Source organism: Culex quinquefasciatus, chromosome 2 (genome assembly GCF_015732765.1).
Source record: "Culex quinquefasciatus strain JHB chromosome 2, VPISU_Cqui_1.0_pri_paternal, whole genome shotgun sequence".
NCBI lineage: Eukaryota > Metazoa > Arthropoda > Insecta > Diptera > Culicidae > Culex > Culex quinquefasciatus.
The window spans coordinates 68,633,770-68,657,126 of record NC_051862.1 but is presented as its reverse complement, the minus strand read 5'-3'; the positions used below and the strand labels follow the sequence as shown (position 1 = coordinate 68,657,126).

The window sequence follows — 23,357 nt, the reverse complement described above, 5'->3', positions numbered from 1 at the left end:
AAGACGAACCAATCCTGGATGTCTATGGCACATTTTGAAGTGCTCCAAAAGACTTTTCGAATGCATCTAAGAGAGTTGGAATTGATGAAGTTTAATTTTTTTTTAGGTTTTTTGGACCTCAAACTTCAAAGCCCGTTTTACCCCACTTCCCTTTGTCGTAGAGGGCTCATATTTGGCATGAGTTCATCTCATGTATAAACAAACAAACGCTGAAAGTTTCATCCAAATCGGAGCACCTCGATACGACCTCTAGATCAAACCGAGCAATATTCACAAATACTGCCTCATAAGCTGTTTATTACCTAATAGGTTCCCAAAATTATTTTTTCAATCCTCTGCCATATTACACCATTATATTTTTAAACATTTCAAAATCAATCACACTGTAGAGTACAGTTTTCTGAACAAATTCCATTAAAAAGTATAAATTTTGGTTAAATGTAAGCAGAGATATGTACAATTTCCTAAAATAAATAAAATAGTGACTTTCTCCAACATTTCTGAATTTAATTCCCTTTCACGTGATGGACACTCTAATCGTCCTTGTCCTTCTTCATGGTCTAAAAAAATACACGGTGAGTTCCTCGAGATTTCACTTTGCGGTATTCAGCCTGTTTGCTATCGCATCAAATGGAATTATGCACGGAAAAATCAAATCAAGCACGGAAAAATATTTAAAAATCCGAAAAATGAAAAAAAAAATAAAAAAAAAATTAAAATAAAAAATAAGAAAAATTTAAAAATTATGCAATTTAAAAAAATAAATAAAGAAAATAAAAATTGAATTTACGAGCCATGGTTTCAACATTTCAATGAAAAAAGTGTTGAAAATACATTATAAACCTGTCCATTTGATTGCAAAACATTAGTTTCCAAAATACCTAAGTATTGAGGTTTTGCAGCGCGACAGCGTTTCAAATGTAGGTGGCGCCAAAATGAGGTTACTTGCCTAAAATCGTACATCTTTCTGCCGATTAAAGAACAAAATCGCTTATTTCTCATGATTCCCTGCATCAATCTTCATGAAACTGGTTGCAAAAGACGAGAAAAAATTTTTGCTTTAAAATAATGAACATCAACTTTTGGGCGCGCAAAAATTTGTGACCTTTTTCTTTAAAAAACATGTTTTGGAACACGAAAAAATTAGTTTCCCTGTATATACCAAAGAAATAACCAGTTAGGGTATTTTAACCATTAGTGGACCCCCTAGTAGAGCCGAAGCACATTTTTCACAAATTTTCAATATTTTAAGCACTTTTTCATAACCCTTTGTATAAAACAATGAAATCTGAAGTCTTTTGAACAATTTTGACTATTTGTTTCATCAGTTATTTGTTTTTGAGCAGCAAAATAGCCATTTGAAAAAAAAGTTTTTTTGCCTTGTTATGGACCCCCTTTTCCTATAGTGGACCCGGGTCCATAATCCGATTGTGGACCCGGGTCCACTATAGGCAAACTGTTATTTTTATTCCAAATTTAACCGATATTTGATGTTTTGATGCATGGTGTAGGTCTAATGATAGATATAATGAATAAAAGATGGATTTTGCTCACTTTTCATTATAAACAAATATGTTTTGTTAACAAATTTGGCTTTAAACAACAAAAACCTAACAGACATTTAAACACATTTATTTCCGAAAAGATCAGAGAAAACGTTTCAAAAACCACTATAAACATAAAAATAACTAAAAAAGTAATCTTGATGCAAATTTTTCCATATTAATTACATAAATGGTTGACCGAAACTATATAATAGATTTGTTTACAGTTGCTGATAAAACCACGCATATTTATTTAAAAAAATGTTTTGTTATTGATTTATTATTATAAAATATTATTTCAAACTGCAATTATGATGCTTCAGTTAAGTACAATTAACTATAGTTTTGATTAATTATAATTTTTTACGGCTTCAGCATTTTTGGTACTTTTAACATGAAAATATACTTATACTTATACTCATAATTGAAAAAATATGCGTTTAGGTTGATAACAACAAGCATTTATTGTATGTTTTAGAGAAACTTTTGCTTGAATACACAGTTTTCTTCATTTTTGAAGGTTAAATTAACAGGGGTCCACTTTTGGAAAAGTTTGGATTTCGTTGTCCTATATTGGACCCCCCTAATTTTTGCTCGAAAATGGCAGTTCTTCGCTTTATTTAGTAAAAATCCTTAAACTTACATTATTTCGACTTGCTGAAGTTAAATAATCAGTCAAAAAATGATTGGATGGTTAATTCAATCATAAAATATAAATGCAGTTTTGTTGTGAAAATGCTAGTGGCCATGGCTGATTTCAGATGTCGAACTCAAAACACTTATTTTGGCTGAAAGGACACGTCAATAACAGCCAACATTGTTTTAAATGATGCTGAACATGCCAAATAAATTATTTCTAGACAACAACACGCTTGAAATTGTGATTTTATTGAATTTTTCATCAAAAACCCTTCAGAGGGTCCACTATAGGAAAGGGGTCCACTAATGGATAACGTACCCTATATAGTTGATAACAGATGTGTTAACGTATATTCAACAATTTGTATTGATTTTTGACAGACTTTCTTGCCAAATAGTCCAAATTACTATCTTTTTCTAAATTTACAGTTTTCTCATAGAAAAATCAAACAAATATTGGAAAGTTATACACCAAATTGTTGGAAATAATTTTTCTCATCCGAATCCGGCATAAGTTTTATAAAAATGTTGATTACGAAGGAAAAAAACACATTTTTTCTAAAAATCATAGGTTTACGCTATTTGTTCATAGGTGGCGACACGCGTCTTTTAGCTTTGCTGCAAATTCTCTATTGACGAATTTTTTTTTTTTGCCAAAAATAATGTTTTTGCGGTGCTGTACATAGGAATTTCATAACAATTCAAAATATTTTAAATCCAGCCCAAACATGCTAAATATGATTATCAATGCAGAAGAATGCGTTTTAGATGGTTTTCAGTTGATTTGACTTTTATTTTCATTAAAATTTTGAAGACATAAACTTCGAAAAATATTTAATTGAAAAAAAATAAACACCGAAAAAATTACAAATATTAAAAAAAAATTCGGAAAATTCAAAAGATTGAAAAAAAATACTGAAAAAAAACGCATGCATTTTTTCAAAAAAAATATAAAAATAAAAGTTTTCAGCTCGTTAAAAAATTAGAGCTATAAATAATTTACAAAATTGAAGCAAATATAAATGTAAAAATTAAAATCCAGGCTTTTTTTTATTACGTTCTATAATCAAATCTCGACTTTTTTTATATGGTCCTATACTGCCCCTGATCGCATAAATGTCCCATATGCATTTTCATCGATTTCGAGTTATTGATGCAGTTTGGTTCAAAATTGTGTGCTCTTTCCAAAGAGCCTATAACATCCAGTACTTTGTTCTAGAAATCAGGAGGAAATCCAGTTTTTTCGCGAAAACTTAACACGTAGCCTTATGTATGGGACAAACTTCAAATGCGTTTTTCTCAGCTTGCTGTTTTTGCATATGGGACATTTATGCCAACATGGGCAGTATAAACAAAAGTAAACATTGAGTGTATCCTTTTTACACCTTATTTCAATGTCCATCGGAGTAAGCTGCGTATAGGACCTAATATAAAGAAGTCTAGAAAACAATAAATTAGAAAAAACAAACAAACAACAAAACCAAAACTCAACACGAGTCAAAATTAAAATTAAATCTTCAACAAATTAAAACAGATAAAGAATATATCATATTGATGAGGCTGATGCAAATATTTTTCAAAATATTTGTCCCTCGGCTCTTGCCCCAGGGTCAAGGAGGGGGTAGAGGCAAAAAAATAAAAAAAAATATAAATATTGAAATAACAAGCCATAGTTTCAACATTTGCATGGAAAAAGTGTTTTAAATGCATTTTACTCTAGTTCAGTTGTTTTGCAATCATTAGTTTTCAAAACATGTAAAATTTTCAAAAAATCAAAAGATTTTTTAAATCAACCCAAACAGGCTAAAAATGATTCTAAACGCTGGGGAATGCATTTTAAATTGATTTCAACTGATTGCACATAAATTTTCATTGAAATTAAAAAAAAATTACAAGCCTAAACATAATTTTTAAATTTTTGAATTTTTGAATTTTTAATTTATAAATTTTGGATTTTTTTTTACTTTTTAAATATTAGAATTTTTAATTGATAAATTTTGGATTTTTTTGACATTTTAAATTTAAAGTTTTTAAATTTTTTCAATTCAAATTTTTGAAGTTTTAAATTTTTAAATTTTTGAATTTCTAAAGTTTAGTATTTCGGAATTTTAAAATTTTTAATTGTAAAAAAAAATAATTACTTTCTTTTGTTTTTTAATCCATACATTTTAGAATTTTTGAGTTTCTAAATTTTTAACCTTTCAATTTAGGAATTTTTAAAGCTTTTTAAATTTTGATTTTTTTTTTTATTTTTTAGTTTTTGAATTTTTGTTTATGTTTGCTCTCACCAACCAGAGCAGACATCAAAAAATCTCCGAAACGAACATTCAAAACTATGCTCCCGGCTTGCCGGTACTTGTCAGTTATCAGAAAATGACAATGCAACTTGTTTCCTTCAATGAAAATATATAATTATAACAATTAGGTATCCATTTCGAAGTTTTAGTTCATATTTTGGAGCCAAACATAAGAATGAATTTTGAAAAAGGTAAAACCCCAACCTCCTCTACAAACCATACCGATGCAACCCACCAACGACCGCGGACCCGGTTTTGTTTTATCTCTGGCGCGCGCGCGCCCGTCCACTCGCAGATTATAGGTTTCTGAACTCCCCACGCCGCCGGTGGAGGGTCGCCATCCGGAAGGGTCGCCGCTGCGCCAATGCGATGTCGATAAACAAGTTATGCGCGGGGCAATTTTTGCAAGCTCGCGTCAATGATCTTCGACAAGAGAGAGGAAGTACTTGGAATAGCTGAGGAGATGTTTTTTGTGAAGATCCGAGCGGCGGCCGCTGCGGAACTAATCGGCGGTGAAATTTGATCAACACTCAAAAGTGGCCACTTTCCAGCGCGGACTCCGTGGAGCAAGCGCACGAACTCAGGTTCGTTACGCGCGTTGTTTGTGCCTGATATTTGGTACACTTTTTAGTACATTTGGCACGGTGGGATTTTCACTTTTTCCGAGTTACCTTCAAAACAGGTTTCCCTCCCAGACTTTGTTCTGACCACCCACAAAGCGGATGCTGGGGTCCATAAAACGTTCGACTTGGTCAAGCGAAGGGAGGGGGTCCATTTAAAGAAATTTCGGTCAATTTCCGGTCACGGTGCTGCTGCTGGGTCCAGAGGGCAAATAATTGGCAGGTTAGGCTCGTTATGCTGCGAGACGTCTTCATCGTCGATTTATGCTGCCGGAGGCAGTGTCAGAGATGGCCGCCAACAATTGATGACATAATTTATTGACGGTGGGTCTCGCGTTGGGTCGTCGTTGTTCCCGCGGAGTTGACCATAAACGGTCGTCACGTGCGTTGATCGAGCTGTCATAATAGTAATGATTATGCACGCGAGCCGATGTAGGGTCTCAGCTATTAGCTATAGCCGTGTAACGCGTTTACCTGTCTTCCGGAGTGGCCCCGGGTACGGAAGATCTATACGTCTACACGGCTGCTGGATTGTAGTAATCCCGCTCTCTGGTTTATGATTACTAGGTAGACGCAGTTAATCGGATGAGTTACGACCGTCGAGCTACCACAAGAAGTCATTTGGACGGGATAATCTCGAGTGTAGATCAGTGAAAGCAATCTCCTGGATCATGTGCGTAATTGAAGGAATGGTACCGAGTGAGGGTGTTCAACTGAACGTAACTAATTGGTAATGATGGTGTGCTCCAACATGGTGTCTACTCTCTACGGCAATCCTTCACGTTGCTTGAGCCGCTGATCTCTGCCAAGAATCCCACTTCGCTGCGCATTCCGTCGTAGCGGTTGTGAATCCATTAGATCTACTTGTTGGTAAACATCTGGCAAGCTACCATCAGTCCGACATTTCCTCTCAACAAAGAACCCTCGCGAAAACTCAACTCAATCATCTTGGGCCGCACCCCAAAGTCAAGTTCACTCTACTCAGGTGAAACGTGCTCGTTGAGGAAATTTCTCGCCGTCGGTCAATTTCGCGGTTTGACCCGCTTCTTCAAGCCGAGCCACCTACTCCAACCGCGGCTTATCCGCTGTCGGAGCGATGATGACCGCGTGATGATGGTGCCATGATTATGCTCGCCATTACCGGCCCCGATTTTCGTCGGATTTCCAAATCACGGGAAATTAACCTTTCTCGCTGGTTGGTCACGCCTGAATCCCCGACGATTTTGGTGCCAAGATCGGGCGGGCGCGCGCGCACCTCTCGTGTTTTGTTAAAAATAATAATCTTTCTCCTCGAGCAGCGTTTCTTGGGACGACGAGACGTCCCGTCGTGAACAAAAACTGCACTCTTGAAATCATTGTAATGATTTATTTTTAAGTCAAGTCTCGTGATTAGATTGAGGTATTGCTGGCGGCCTGCGGCCGCGCGATGATGAGTTGTTCTTTTGTCTGCGTTCAGAACTACTACTCGCACACAGGCAAAAGGTCCCGTTACGCGGCCGTCGTTGGTTGTGTTGACAGGCCTTGATCCATATAACGAGCACTGTCAAGGATGGCCCTTTCGGGGTCGAGTCAAGCGCTAGCGCCCATTGATGGGAAGTCTCGGCTTGGCTTATCCTACAACTTGACTTGTGGTGCTGTCTAGCTGTTTAGTACAGATAGTCACGCGAGTTGATGGTATGGATTGTATTGTTTTCAAAGTGGCTGCCAGGGAAAGGTGGAGCGCGGTGAAAACTCATTGATGCTAACTACCTGATAGATTGCAGGTCACTTTTCATCCAGTTGTGATGAGGCGGTGAGGGGCGAAATCCGAGCAAAGAAAGAGTAGAAACAGTTTATTTAACGTTTTGTGATCATTTCTTAACAACAAAGTTGACTGTTATAAAATACTAACTAGTTCTCAAGATAGTAGAGCAATTCTCTACTTAATCGGTCTTTTTTTAATTTTATTTTTTGTATTTTTAATGCGGCTGAGCCATTTGCATCATTAGTTTGTCCATATAATTTTCCATACAAATTTGGGAGCTGTCCATACAAAAATGAAAATTCAATAATCTTTCAAAGGAATTTTTTGATCGATTTGGTGTCTTCGGCAAAGTTGTAGGTATGGATAAGGACTACACTGAAAAAAATCATGCACGATAAAAAAAATTTGTGATTTTCAATTAAACTTTTTGTCACTTAAACTTGATTTGCAAAAAAAAACACTGTTTTTATTTTATTTTATTTTTTTTAATATGTGGACATTAAATGCCATCTTTTCAGAAATTTCCAGATTGCACAAAAAATCTTTGACCGAGTTATGAATTTTTGAATCAAAACTGATTTTTTCCAGAAATCGAAATATTGGTCGCAAAAAATTTTCAACTTAATTTTTCGATGTAAAATCGACTTTGCAATCAAAAAATACTTTAATAAAATTTTGATAAAGTGCACCGTTTTTTAGTTATAGCCATTTGCAGGTAACTTTTTTGAAAATAGTCGCAGTTATTTATTTTTAAAAATAAGTGCCCATGTTTGCCCACTTTTGAAAAAAATATTTTTGAAAAGCTGAGAAAATTCTCTATATTTTGATTTTTTGAACTTTGTTGAAACGATCTTTAGTTGCTGAAATATTGCCGTGCAAAGATTAAAAAACAGGAAAATTGATGTTTCAAAATATGAAACATTCGTGAAACTTTCCGATCTTTTCGAAAACAATATTTTTATTTTTTTAAATCCAGACTAACATTTAAGAAGGGCGTAACATTGAATGTTTGGCCCTTTTGAAATGTTAGTCTTGATTAAAAAAAATAAAATATTTTTCTCGGAAAGATAGGAAAATTTCACGAATGTTTCATATTTAAACATTGAAAATCGGACCATTAGATGAGATATCGACATTAGACAATGGTGGGTTGTTTGGGTGAGGCTTAGAAAACATCAATTTTCCTGTTTTTAAACCTTTGCATGGCAATATCTTAGCAACTAAGGGTCGTAATTTACTTAGCTTTTCAAAAATATGTTTGCACACTCTGTAAATTTCTGAAAAGTTGGCATTCGATGTCTCCTAAAACATATCAAAAAATAAAAATAATAAAAATTGATTTTTTTGCAAATCAAGTTTTAGCGTTAAAAAGTGAAATTAAAAATCACCAAAAAAAATTACCGTGTATAATTTTTTCAGTGTAGGAGCAATTCCAGCTCAAAACAGGAATTTTGTAGGTACTTTTTTCTCGACCCTCTCCGATTTCAATGAAACTTTGTAGACATGTTATCCTAGGCATATATAAGCCATTTTTGTGTATATGGAGCCAGTAACACTCGATAATGACATTTGAGAAGGGCGTGAGTGTTTTCAATATTTTTGTATTTCGTAATTTAAATGTTGCTGTATCTCGAAGCCGTTGCATTGTATCAAAAAGTGGTCAAAGACAAACTTGTAGGAAATTTGACGGGCTTTCCGAAAAAAATACACTGAAAGAAAAAAACACTCCACTTTTATGAGATTTTTTGATTTTTAAGTTTAAAAGTCAAATTTAAAGGTGAGCCCACGATTTTTTTTCGCTCAAAATTTTTGTGAAGATAGCCTAAGATATTACAAGAAGACTCACGAAAAATGCAGGAGGGAGCAACTCACCTAAAAAAATAAAAAAATCATTTACTGAAACTGTTTTTTTGAAAAGTGCTCTAAACGTCAAAATTTTCAAAATCCGAATACGGGAATCGATTCTCCAGACTATTTTACATAAAAGTCTCCATACTGACCATTGTCCTAAGTTCAATCCTTGTGAAGTTACAGTGGTTTTAAAAATAAAAATGTTGAAAAAATAGGTTTTTTGATGGTTTTTGGCAATTTCTATATGACAGACTTAATTTTTCAGTCTCGAAAATATTTTTACCGAAAAGCTCGTCCAATTTCCCATAAGTTTGTCTTTGACCACATTTCAATTGGATGTATGGGCTTACAGATATAAGCTAATTATATTGCTCATAACTGAAAACATAATATTTTTTCAGTGTAGTATAGTAACCTGGATAGTAAATTGGCTTAAATCATCAAAAAAATGAGTTATTTTGAAAAGTGGTCAAAGACAATCTTATAGGAAATTGGACGAGCTTTTCGGTAAAAATATTTTCGAGACTGAAAAATTAAGTCTGTCATATAGAAATTGCCAAAAACCATCAAAAAACCTATTTTTTCAACATTTTTATTTTTAAAAACCGCTGTATCTTCACAAGGATTGAACTTAGGACAATGGTCAATATGGAGACTTTTATGTAAAATTGTCTGTAGAATCGATTCCCGTATTCGGCTTTTGGAAATTTTGACGTTTAGAGCACTTTTCAAAAAAACAGTTTCAGTAAATGATTTTTGTATTTTTTTAGGTGAGTTGCTCCATCCTGCATTTTTTGTGAGTCTTCTTGTAATATCTTGGGCTATTTTCAAAAAAATTTTGAGCGAAAAAAAATCGTGGGCTCACCTTCAAATTTGACTTTTAAACTTAAAAATCAAAAAATCTCATAAAAGTGGAGTGTTTTTTTCTTTCAGTGTATTTTTTTCGGAAAGCCCGTCAAATTTCCTACAAGTTTGTCTTTGACCACTTTTTGATACAATGCAACGGCTTCGAGATACAGCAACATTTAAATTACGAAATACAAAAATATTGAAAACACTCACGCCCTTCTCAAATGTCATTATCGAGTGTTACTGGCTCCATATACACAAAAATGGCTTATATATGCCTAGGATAAAATGTCTACAAAGTTTCATTGAAATCGGAGAGGGTCGGGTACAACCGATTCCCTATTTGACATGGAATTGCTCGTAGTCCTTATCCATACCTACAACTTTGCCGATGACATATACATCAAAAAATTCTAGACTCGATTATCCGAAGCCTCGATTATCCAAAGTTTCTATTATCCGAAGATTTGTATGGGACTTCGGATAATGGAATCACGAACAAAATTATTTCATCACCGCCATTTTGGCCGCCATATTGGATTTAAAAATCCTAAATTACTTTAGAGAAGTTTAGGGGTCATACTAAAGCTCAACAATCACAAATAAGACAACGAAAAAAATTTGTTTTTGTGATTCGATTATCCGGAGTGAAATTTTGCCAAGGCATTCGGATAATCGAGTCTGGACTGTATCATTTTTGTATGGACAGCTGCCAAATTTGTATCCAGGTTTTTAAGCGAAAATGGCGTTCGAAAGGTGAACGCCCGAAATGTCAATATCACGCAGTGGTACCAACATTACGAAGAAAGTGTGCCATGGCATGACAGCCACATTTTTTTTCTAATGTTGGTGCTACTGTGCGATTTTGACATTTCGGACGTTCACCATTCGAACGCCATCTTCGCTTAAAAACCTCGATAGAAAATTATATGGACAAACTAATGATGCAGAATTGCTTTTTTGGGCATACCAGAGGCACCAAAAAAGTTTCAGCCCGATTAAAAAATACAAAAATTTAAATTAAAGAAAAAAGACCGATTTGTTAGAGAATTGCTCATATTTCCTTATTTTATTTATTTATATGGCATGACCTGGCATGACTACAAATGCTTAAAAAAATCTTTGAAACGGTTTATTAAAAACAAGAAACGAAACAAATAAAATGATATGTAAAATTGTGGATAAGTTCAGAATTTCATCAATTATATGAAACGAAACTATTGGCACTACGCCCCCCGGGGTATGGCCTTCCTCTAACGTGGGATTTCTGCTCCAGCGCCTCTGACGAGACAGGAGAAACCGGGACCGACGTTTTACTTCACCATCCGATAGAAGCTCAGTGGATAAGGCGGGGATCGAACCCGCGTCTCATAGCATTTCAATACAAATCTCTATACAATTTTGGCAATTGTCCATACAAAAATCAAATCAAAAAATCAAATTATTCGCTCTACAGCATTGCCTTGGCGTTCTCGATTGCGAGATTCCTACTCGGAACTAGGTGTCCGAAGGCTTGATTGTTGAGGCAATTGCAAACCTCTTTTTACACCTTAGCTTCCATCCACCCTGGGATTCGAACTGACGACCTTTGGATTGTTAGTCCAACTGCCTACCAGCGACTCCACCGAGGCAGGACCCAGGGAGACGACTCCTACACCTGGACTGAGCTAACGACCTAACCTTTTTTAGGTTAGTCCGGGACCAACATTTACTTCCCTTCCGACGGAAGGCGTGATCAGACAAATCTCGTCTCGAAAAATGCCACCGGGACCGTCTGGGATCGAACCCAGGCCGACTGGGTGAGAGGCAATCACGCTTACCCCTACACCACGGTCCCGACTCCATACAAAAATGGTACGTAAATATTCGAAAATCTGTAACTTTTGAAGGAATTTTCTGATCAATTAGGTGTCTTCGGAAAAATTGTAGGTCATCAATATGAGGACTATCCTAATAATAGTGAACTAGTGAAAAAAATTAGTACACGGAAAGAAATCTTGCCGATTTTTTAATTAACTTTTTTTCACAAAAACTTAGTTTCCTAAATTTTGTATTTTTTAATATGTTTTAGGGGACCCCGCAACTTTTGAGCCATTGAGAAGTACGGTCAATAATTTTTATTTTTTTTTGGGAAACTTCAAACAGAAAATATTTTCAAAAACTACGAACAATTAAGTTTATCGAACGCAAAATTGAGATATATTTAACCAAAAAAAAAAAAACTGTCCAAAACTGTCAACCCGTTCCACCTTTCAAAGGAGACAACCCATATCGTTCCTAATTTCCAAACAACAACACATCGCTAGCCCCGACACCGAGTGCATAACAAAACAGCAACAAAATCGTCAGTCGCAGTCGATTCGGTTGTCTCAAGTTACAAATCCTATTAGCCACACATAACACTCTCTACTGTTTGTAGCCGTCGCGACCAAGTCAGATTTGTTTCACCATCAGTTCCAACACAAACTGCATTCTCATGGTGGCAGCACTGTTTACGATAAGCCGGTGTCACTTCAAAACCTTCAACCCCGTCCAAAATCGATATTTTCGCTGCCGTGATTGACAAAGCCGGGTGCATGTCAGGTTTGAAAATTTACAATTCCGTAGTAGCCGGCATTACGTAATCCTGGAGAGATGCACCGGCCCTCAATCGTGGGCTTCACCTCGTACAACCAGAGCATGACTCAGAACCTTTTCCACACAACAACACGCGCAGAGGAAGTGGAAAAATCAATGATTAGCCTTCCCCTGCGATGCGGCGTTCAAGTTCCGGATGTAGCACATTAAAAGCTGTTGAAATACGCACCGTGTTTCGGAACAGGGAAGAATTTGTGAGTTTTAAAGATCCTTCAACTCCCCAGATGCTCTCCAGAACTTCAGCTCCAGTCCGGAGCGAGTACATCAGCGCCGGCGAACTAATCGATAATAATGACGATGACGTACAGAGCGTATAGAGTGCGAAGATCTCCGCAGCCAAAGGAGAGCTGGGGCAACGCGAGCAAACCGGTTTCCTCGACAAGTCTTCTTGTGTGCAGTGCTTCAACCACCAATGTGTCTGCTGCTGCTGCGTCTATCACTCTCAAATCACACAGGTATTATTATTCTCTTGATTTCCTTCTTCCTTGCAGCCTTCCACTCTTCCACTTCTTCGCTTCTACTGCTTGATGGTTTGATTCACCCTGCGCGAGTACGCAGCAGCCTCACACGAAAACCACAGAAATGGATTGTAATTTCATTAATTCCACTCCACTTTTCAAGCACTGCTAATCTGCTGCTACTCATATGTGAGCAGTGAGTACGCCACTTCTTCGCCGAATCTTCGGATCACTCCGCGGACTTTGGACTTCCGGCAAGTGGTCAAAGTCCTGAGGAATTCTTCTCCTTACAAGAACACTAGTTACACCCACGCACACGAAACAGTTGTCCGTAACCCTAGTCGCGCAGCGATACAACAAACTCAACCAACGGATTCAGTACGCGCGGAACGTTCTACGCTCGGCAACGTGCAGCTACGTAATAAAAGCCGAAGAAAGTGCCCGAGTCAAGAGAAGCCGTGCAGAGCAGAAGCTGAAGAGAGAGGTGTACCAGCAGCAACATAAGTTTGACTCAGCACCGGTTCGGGCTCTCTCTGCGATGTCCATAACCGAGCACCTTTGTTGTGTTTTTGTTAGTTTTTTTGAGAGGTTTGGGAGGTCTCGGATGGGAGCGACGCAGCAATAGAGATGGACGACAATGTGAGTTGTGACTTCTTAGAAACCAAAAGAATTTTGTTGACCCTTTTATTGAATTCGAGTGGAATTTGATAATTACCTTGAAATGCCAATTGATAAATAACCTTAATTGTTAATTCAAATACTTCACAAGATTTTTGAAAAGCCATTTGGAAGCAGTTTCCAAATAAAAAAATATGGCATGTCAGATGAAAAACTATTTTAAAAACTATGCTTTATTATGGGATGTTAAATGAAACGAGCTTTTTGTATTTGTAAAATCTTTGTAAAATTTTATAAAATAACGTTGAACAAGTTGCAGTTTATGTGAGGAAAATAAGACAACAATATTTAAATATTTTGATTAAAAATTTGTTTTTTATTTAATTGGATTCAAATACATTACATGATGGGATCAAAATTACTAAATATTTTGCAATCTAAATGTACAAAAAATCTGCTTTTAATGAAGTTTGACCTAAACTTTTTTGAATTACTCAAATTATCAAAAAAAAAACCTATTGCTGAAATTTAGAAAATTTAAAAAAAATATATAGCACATGGTACTGACTCTACTTTTGATGATTGGGATGAGCTTCGTTTTGGAGATATTTTAGTTAATTGAAATTATAAAATCTCGATAAAATTAAAAAAAGTTGAATTGATTAAACTATTAAGAACTAAGACAGACTGAAATTCTACAACATTTTGTAAGTTTTATCTAATTTTTTTTTAATAAATAATTTGTGTCAGGGGTTTTTATTTTGTATCTTGACTTGAATACTGCTATTTTTAGACACTTTTCTATTCATAATTATGCTGTTCCCATTTTTTGCGTTTATTTATATTTGGATTTGGCATGCCGAGAAATTTCGATTTTTTTTTGTCGTGAAAAATCAATAGCCATAATGATCAGAAATCTTGGTTAGATTATACAGTCAGTATCTTAAATAACAGTCCGTATAATCAAAACTAATTGGAATGAGTAATAATTAAATATTCGCAATTTTCGCTACTGAATTGATTTCGATTTTTTGTTAATTTTTTTGTTTTTTTGTTTTTTTTTATAATTTTTTTTATATGTTTTTGCATACATTCGAATGTAAGATATGCGACCAAAAATAGGCTAACCATCTATTTTTACATCGTTGGATAGGTAATTGAAAGGTCTTTCCAACGTAACCTTGGGTTTGTAGATTTGGCAACCCTGTTTTTATTATGTATTTTTATAAAGTTGCATCTCACTTATTTGTATAAAATCTATGTCTATATCCATTTTCATACCAATCGTTGGATCGTTATAAACAATACATTCACACGAATCTAAAAGTTTGATGATCTGGCAACCCTGCCTCAAGATATTGTCACTTAAGTGATGATTAGCTTTTGCAAATTACTTAAGTGATGATGGTGTATTTTTGATGTTGGATATTAATTGTACAGTTAAAAAAAATCTGTGTAAAATCGCATGCAAAAGCATGCACATCACCTTTATGAGCAAAAGAATGTAATATTGTATGAGAAAACGTGTACACAAAGAGCATGTACGGAAGACAGGGTGACCAATCAAATCCCATTTTTAAATTCCCGACTTTTCCAGAATCTCAAATAAACAAAAAACTCTTTATAAAAACTCAATATCAACCATAAAAAAATCAAAATTAATTAAAAATAAAAAACTATTGACAATTTCCGTAAAAACAAAATAATTTACAGCAAATACCTAAAAAAAAAACTTTATAAATGGATTTTGATTCAGATTAGAACCATAAAAAATAAGTCGTTGAAAAATAATCGAAAGCTTAATAATCTTTATAATTTCAATGTTTATTTTTAAAATTGACCAAAAGGTAAAGATAACTGAAAAACAGTTTGATAAGATTCTATGTTTTACCAATAATTTTATGTAAAATGTTTGAATGAACAAATTCTTTAAACATATTCGCAATAACTTAAACCAAAATTGGTTGAACTTTTTTTTTTGCAAATTTATTATTTTTTCATGTTTTCAAAACGTAAAAAAGCATTTAAATTTTTTCGAACATAAGATTTTTTTCGATATTTAAGTTTACCGATAACAAGCTTTATCTAACGTTATTTACCCATACTCAAAAAAAATTGAAATGACTTGAAATTAGTTCAACAATTTAGAATATTTACCACAAAAAAAAACATTGCCAAACTCAAGTTGGAATCTTTATTTTCAAATATTCAATCAATGTGATAAATTGAAACAGAATCATCATTGCAATGGTAAAGTATCTTTAATAAAACTAATAATAATAAACAGAATCATACGTTTACGCTAGCCATAATCGGTAAAATTAGGCTCAACTCTAATATTAGTTTTTCATTAACTTTGTTGTTGTTTTAAGTTATAGTAAGAACATAAGGTAATGTTTGATAAATAAAAATAAATAGAAAAAACGTTTGATCAATAAAAAAATATTATAAAAATATGTGTCAAATACATCCAGTGTTTATTAGGATTTTGAATGTATTAAAAAACTTTTTCATTTTAAAATAGATTGAAATAGTGAAAGGAACCTTAAATTTAAAGTAAGTTACTAAAGATGAATTAAGTGAATTTAATTTGATTTTTTTTTAAATGTTACAAAATTATTCAAGAATTAGAAAAAAATTCAAGCAAGTATGCTTGAGATTCCCGACTTTCTGACAAAAAACACAAATTCAAATCTTAAAATTGCTCGCATTTCCGTAAAACTTGATCAATTCCAACTCACTTAGATGCATTCGAAAGGTATTTTGAAGCACTTCAAAATGTGGTTGGTTTGACTTTTTCTCATAGCTTTTGCAAATTACTGTTAAAATGTTTTTTTTAAACCTTTTTATCTTTTTGCAACAGCCTTCAACACCCATACTACTATGGGTCAAAAATAAGGGAATTTCATGGACCATAAGCCTACGGTATTTACTTTTTGGCCAATCGCAATTTTTCTCATAGTTTTACGATTTTTCTATAACAAACATTCCTACAACGGTAACTTGTGCCCTGTAGGTCAACAAGACGGCACTTTTTGGTCTCAATTTTGACATATTCGGATTAGGCATAATTTTGAGATACATGGAACAGAAAGGATTTTTAAATTTAAAACACTGCTAACAATTATTTGAATAACCATAAACTCTGGTTTCGAGAAGAGATTTTTAGTTCTTTTGCGGAAAATTCCACTTGTGTCTCAAATCCTGCAAACTTGAAAATCCCTAGATCGTTATCAAAACTCTCTCCCTCTCCCTCTCTCTCTCCGCTGCTCTCCATGCCAGCGGTGTGTGTGAGTGAAAGTGCCGTTTTTCGTTCGGGCTCACTCACCCCAAAGCAGCATCGATCCGGTGGGTGCCCCGGAGAAAATCTGGAAAGAAACTTTCCCGTTTTGTTGGTTTCAAACATTTGAGAGAGAAAACATGCTCGCTTGGGGAGAGAGCTCGACGATTTTCCTTCATCGATCGGGGTAGATGGGGAAAGGAAAAAAAATGAGCAGCCAGCAGTGGGAGCCCCAAAAGAAAACATAATTTTCTCTGTTTTTTTCTCCGCTGCAATCGTGGCTATGAGGGTGAAATAAACCAGAGGGGAAAATTTACCAAAATGGTTGGGTAAGAAATTTAATTTACAATTCTAAAAACAAACTAAAAGAAAGCTAATTGAATTGAAGTAAAATGTCCTTTTTAGGGAAAAAAAAACTCCCGCAACTCAACCTCGTTATCGCTTATTGCCCCTTGATTGACGTAGGTGTTTATGGGTTCATCTCGTCCTTCTCACGGACACCATCCTCGGGAGATGGCGGAGGTGGTGGTGGCGACGACGAATGACGCGACAATCCGAGACTGGAGGATTCCGACATTTAGTCGCCCACGCACACACACAAACAGTGTGTTTGTGCTCTACATTGTAGGTGTTGATTTTTATTTCTATATCTGGAACTGGCACTGCAGAGGTTACAGGTTTTTTTTTCTTCCTTTCCTTTCAATAAAGCTGTGTGGCTAACAGGTTATTGATGAACACTGAACAGTCGCTTTTTTTTAAAGACTTTTGAGGAAAATTACCAACTAAATTTTCAATTTATTACAACAGTTCCAAATCTAACACCGTACCTAATAGGATGTAACCAAAATGACTTTTTTTGCGAGCAAATCCCAAATATGAGCTTGATTGGACCTGGGTGCTGAAAAGTGGTTCGCAAAACGGGTTCAATTTTGAACTGTCAAAGTGGAACCAATTTACTGTTCGCCAAAACCCAAAAGTAGAGAGTATTGTTATCGATCATTAATTTTTTTTTGTTTTTTGTTTGCAAAAATGAAGAAATGTGTGGCTTTTGAGGACCTGGAGTTGAAGTCAAAAAATCTTAAGAAAGTTGAATATGAGATCGTATTTTTTAATAATTATGAATGGAAGTTGTTTATGAAGTCGATGCGGTTGTATCCATCCAGAAGCTGTCTTTATTGTTTGACTCCGTTTGAAAACCTACTGGTTTAGTGAAAATCTTCTCTGTTGGTTGGATCAGTTTCGCTAGAATTAGCAATGTTTTTTCGCTGGACCAGGGAGAGCTGCAGGATTCAAAAATCAACCAGGGAATTCATCTGCGACATCGCAGCATGACACACGGAAAGGGGATCCATCGCCAAAACGCGATAATGTTCGCTGAAACTAGCGAAAAAAGTAGCTGATTTCTCAGCCTGCAGAAAAATGACCTGGAATCGCTTATTTTTTTTTTTCGCTGGTTTGAAATTCAGTCAAATTTGATCGAACCAGTGAAATCATTTACTGGATTAGTGAAAACTTTCGCTGTTTGGGGGATCGGTTTCGGTAGAATCAGCGAATAGTTTGACTGGTTTAGAAGGAGCTACCGGATTCCAAAATCAACCAGGAGATTTTTCTGCTGGTTTCGGGAAACAATGCGCTGATCCAGTGGGTTTTTTCGCAGGTCCAGCAATTTTTAGCACTGGATCAGCGTTTTGTTTCGCTGACATCTGGTTTTTTGTTTCGACGGTAGTAGCTTTTGTCAAAATAAAACAGAAGATTATTCTGCTTTCGTTTTCTGCTGATTTTTGGGAGATACTCCGCTAGTCAAGCGGTTGTTTGCATTGGATCTGCTGGAATTGAATTTGCTCAGCCGCTGGTTTCAGCAAAAAACTTCGCAGGTTCAGTGTAATTTTTCGCAAATATCAGCAAAATCAAACCAGGAAAATCCTCTGCTGATTTGGCGATGGATCCCCTTCCCGTGCACTCTCGCCGCAGTTCTTCGTCACATGTTAAAAAAAAAACCTCTTCTAACCGATCGTAACTTGAAAACACACCCAATTTTCAAGCAAAAAATGTCAAATACTAGACAAAATTAAACACATACTACTGATTATAAAACAGCTCATTTTCCAGTACGAAAAAAGTTATGCTTGTGCTTGAATAGCCTCTTTCTTTGTAGATGTAAACAATGTGGGATCATTCGAAAATCACGTTACGCATTCTCTCTATTCATCATCCAGGATTGGACGTAACAGCAATTTGCTCGAAAAGCACTAGGCTGGTACAAATATTTTTAAGGTTTTGTCACCCGTTTGCTCACATCAACTTAAAACATGCCGTGTTGTGTTGTCTAACAATGTTCTTTGCCATGTTGGTCATGTCTGTAACATAACCACCTGAACCTTTTAGTCGCATTTTCATGCATTGTCGGTATTAGAGGTGGGCAAAACCGCTCTTTTTTAGGAGCCGCTCATTTTCGTTCGCTCATTTAAAAGAACCGCTCTTTTGAACGGCTCTTTCGCTCTTTTTAAAAGTTTGTATAAAAAGGGGTTTTTTAAGAATCGTGTGATTTTATAAGTTATTTCAAATTGGACTTTTATAAATTATTTGATAAAACAAATGAAAACTGAAAACGAGAAGATGCCCTTGAAAACCATAGGTCTTGGTGGTCTCTTTGTCAAGATTTCTAGTCGAACCTAAACATTCAAGTAATTGAATGGCATCCAAACTTAAATCTAGGATGCTGGATGTTTTTAATTGCGTTTATTTCTGCAAGAATTGAACCAATGCTGATGTTTTATTTGAAGAAAATATTTTGTGAACTCTTTTCTACATTCTGATTTAATCGATAAAGTCTATAAACGCTTAAGTTTAATCGGACAAAAGTGTTTTTTTTTTTTCAAAAATCTCTTAACTAGGGGAAATATACCCATTTTAATCACTCTAAGCCGTTCGACCAATTCTCATCACTTTTGCCTTTTTCCGCTATGAAATCGACATTTTCAGATGTATCAACAATTGAGAGTTGCTTGCTCACTTTTGTTTGAGCTATTTATAACTTTGAAACAGTCAAAAACACTTTATGAAAGCTGTAATTCATGATCAAAGTGCTGATAGGCCGATAATAGAAATAGGCTGAGAAAGGGTATAGTTCCCCTATTCAGTAGATTTTTGGTTATATTTTACAAATTATGCAATTTGAAATGCCCAAATTCGTATTCTGGTAATACTTTAGTGTACAATCAGTTGTACAATGATTTTTTTTTATTTTGTTTAGACAATCATTTACTTTTGAGATAATGTTTTATTAGCATTGAAATATTTGAAATTGCATTTTCAATTCTCAAAAACTAATTTAATACTTATTTATATTTTGAAATTCAATAAATTATATTTATAACATAAATCATGCCATCTTGAAACGGTTCTTTCAAAAGACCGAAGTTTTAAAAGAACCGCGGTTCTTTTTTTCTGAGCCACGGTTCATTCGCTCTTTTCAGTGAACCGGCTCTTTGAGCGGCTCGCTCTTTTTTTGCCCACCTCGAGTCGGAATGCATTTTCAGATTCTTTGGTAAATTTTCCGCTAGGAGAAGGTATAATAATAATAAATAATATGTGTTTTTGGAACATAATTCAAAAAATTCTCCAAATTTATAGGCATTTTCAGTTCAACAATTTCATCTAAATGTGAAAACTTTTGATTCGTGCTTCAGTTTAAAATGCAACAGAAATCGATAATTTTATAAACCAAACTAGTTTTTAACAAATTTTAAGCAAAATTCAGACTTTTTAACATTTTTTTTCTAAAATTTATATATATTTTGTTAAGAAGCCTATAAACTTAGTTAACTAAATATCTCGGGAGCGTTTCCAAAAATCCGTAAGAGCCACTGTGACCTCCGACACTATTATTCATTTTTTTCTTAATTGTAAAAATTTCATTTATTTTTAGTTTAGGGCACTTAAAGACGTTAAGATGAACAATCTTAAGCATTTTTGAAATTGGTTTTTCGTAAGTAGATCGAATACCGAGGCAAAAAAGGACTTGTTTACCATTGACTCTTAGATCTTTTTGAAAACTAATCCGAGATATAAACATTGAGTTTTTTTTAAACTATATCAGCAACCTTATTAATGGTACAATTGACGTAAAAGAAAGTTAGAGCATATTAAATCTGATTTTAACAAGAAAAGCTATGACTATCACGCCATTCAAACTAAGAATTTTTAACGTAACTATTTTTTTTAACGTTATTAAAAAAACTATTTTTACATAAACTTTGAAAAAATTTGGCAACGGCATTACACATTTTTTCTGACATAAAAGATGTACACTAAAACCCCCGTTTACGCGCAGGCGTTACGCTTTTTGTTAGGTTGATTTCTCGAAAACAGTGTAATGTTTTTACAATCTTTTGAAAGCAATTTGTAGATCTGCACAAGACGTATAAATCGCTTTAAAAAGATTACAAAAATATTGCGTCGTTCCAGAGAAATCGACGAAATACAAAGCGTAACGCCTGAGCGTAAACCGGGGTTTTAGTGTACCCCTTCCCAGATGTAGTATTGCCATGATTTTTTTTTCTGTGCTATGCAGATAGAACCTTTTGAAAATTTAATCTAGAAAACCGAGATGGCGGGTGTTGGCATACTAAGAAAATGTATTTGATGTGCTAATGGCAATCAACAACTCAAATTTGACAAAAATTAGGCCGCAGAGTTTGATGTAAAAAGTAAGAAAATAAAAAAATACGAAAACTACGTTATGGATAATCGTGGCTTCGGATAATCAAGTCTGGACTGTATAAAGATTTAAATATATAATTAATTCGATCGCTATTTTCCAGAAATTCTTCGTCGGCGTGCCTTCCGATCAGCGTTGATGTAGGGAGGACTCAATCAAGCAAGCTAATCACTTGAAAACAGGACGCAAAACACGATTAATTCTGCAAACAAACCGCGTGGTCTTCACTGCTCACAATCGACTGAAGCAGGAAAATAATTCTCGTTATTCACTCAAAAAATGGACGCCGCAAACAAGATCGATCCTGCCATGCAAACGCAGGGTCCCGTTGCAATCGACTCCAGAATGCGAAAAAAAGGCACTGACAACAAAGTCACTTTTCACTCTGAATTATTATTTTTCGACCAAGCGCTCCCGTTTCTAACTATGCACAATGATGACGATGCATTTTCAGAGCTCAAAATGACGAGTTTTTGACGCTTTTTGGACTAAAACCATAAATGTTAGGGTTGATCTGCATGTATTTGGCCCAAATTTTGGCCGTCAGCCAATTTTCTTTACGGAATCGACCAAAAATGTTCAGCTATTTTTTTTTTTTAACGGATCGCCCTATTATGGATAAAGTTGCGGTGTTTAGGGGGTTTCACATTTAATTTAAACAATTTGAAATGTCGGCCTTTTTTCTCCACAAAAACTAAAAAACTTCAATTCAAAGTTGACAAAATTGTGAAATAAATGTTGGTCCCGAGCCGAGATTAGCTCGGTCCACTAAAACATAAAAATTGTCATTGTAATGCAATGCCAAAGTGCTGATAGGCTAAATCAAATCCAAATTTGATTGAAATAAGCATACTGCTCCGAGTATATTTTGCGCAATAGATTCCCCTGTGAATATCCAATGTCAAGAACCATGCAATGTTACGAATTAATGCTGATTTAAGATATCAAGGAAGCAGTTAAATTTGGCATTAATTTTGGAACTCATTCGACGAACTGGCCCAAACTGATCTTTTGTTTTCATTGATTGCTCAAGCGATAACACAACACAGGCACACAGCCACAGACAAACATACACCGACACTAGCACGATTAGAATAATCAATGAAATTCCACACGCTGACTAGCAGCGGAGCAGAATGTCCACTTCGTCGTCATCGCGTCGCGTGGAGTAATTTGCTTCGTCCGAAAATTTCGACGCGATGTGTCATCAACGCGCGTCGCGCTCTCGGACCAGGTTCCGACCAACCCTCCTCCCCTTCTTCTTGTTCGCGTTTTGCCCTTCATCACTCATTATTGTTTTTATTTTTTCTTGTTCAACCAGCTGTGATGACGATTTTCCACATCACAAAGGTGGCCCCACAGACCTTATGCAATACGGTCCCATGCATCGCTGTCGACGGTGGCCACTCCGACGGAAGGTCACACACCGCGTTCGGAGGAGTTGGGGGGCATTTCGGGCAAGAAATCGATTTTTCCACCTCCCATCGACGTCGACGTCGTTTTTGTGTGTGCAAATTCCCAACCAGCCATCTTTGATCAGCAGCTCGCTCTTTTTTTTATTTTCGCAAAACTGACGAACGTGTGTGTGTGTGTGCCCGACCCTCTTAACAATAAATTTCAAGCTTGTGTACCAACTCTATTATTTAAAAGGTGGCGAGAATCGAAATCGATTTTTGTTTCAAATTTCGGAAGCAAAAACGGTACTTACAGCAGCCGTACAGAGTCCGCAATCGGTCGCGCTGGTGTCGCCGCGCTGAGGTCACGGGTGAGGCCGTCCGCTGGTCCGCTGGAACAACGATTCCGTTGCCTTTTTCGAAAGTTTCACCCTATTTTCCTCTGTCTTCTCGGCCAGCAGCTGACGAAGACGCCACACAAGTGCTGCACCTTCGGACGAAATTCCGCAAACCCCTCGGGGAAGAAAATCACTAGCCCACACGCACGCACGCACAATTTCCACCGGAACGGTCCCGCTGAAACGGTCGGGGAAAACTCGCGACGACGGAGAAACTCCTTTTTTCTTTCTTTTCCAAAAAAAACCACCAACGCAAAAACGCAGCTTGACTCGTCACTCGAAAATTCGTTCTGCCAATTTTTCAACTT

General features: G+C 35.6%; 1 protein-coding gene across 2 annotated transcripts in view; it reads right to left on the bottom strand.

Annotated features, from left to right (window-relative positions):
• Positions 1 to 23,355, bottom strand: part of LOC6032402 (lissencephaly-1 homolog) — a 103,657-nt gene extending 80,302 nt beyond the window's left edge. Inside the window, exon 1 of one of the 2 annotated variants that reach the window (XM_038256725.1) lies at positions 22,966 to 23,355. The gene's annotated coding sequence lies outside the window, so the exon portion shown is untranslated. Of the gene's footprint in view, positions 1 to 12,350; positions 13,008 to 22,965 lie in introns of those variants that run through there. The other variant, XM_038256726.1, reaches the window with a different exon arrangement.
• Positions 23,356 to 23,357: the final 2 nt, after the last annotated feature.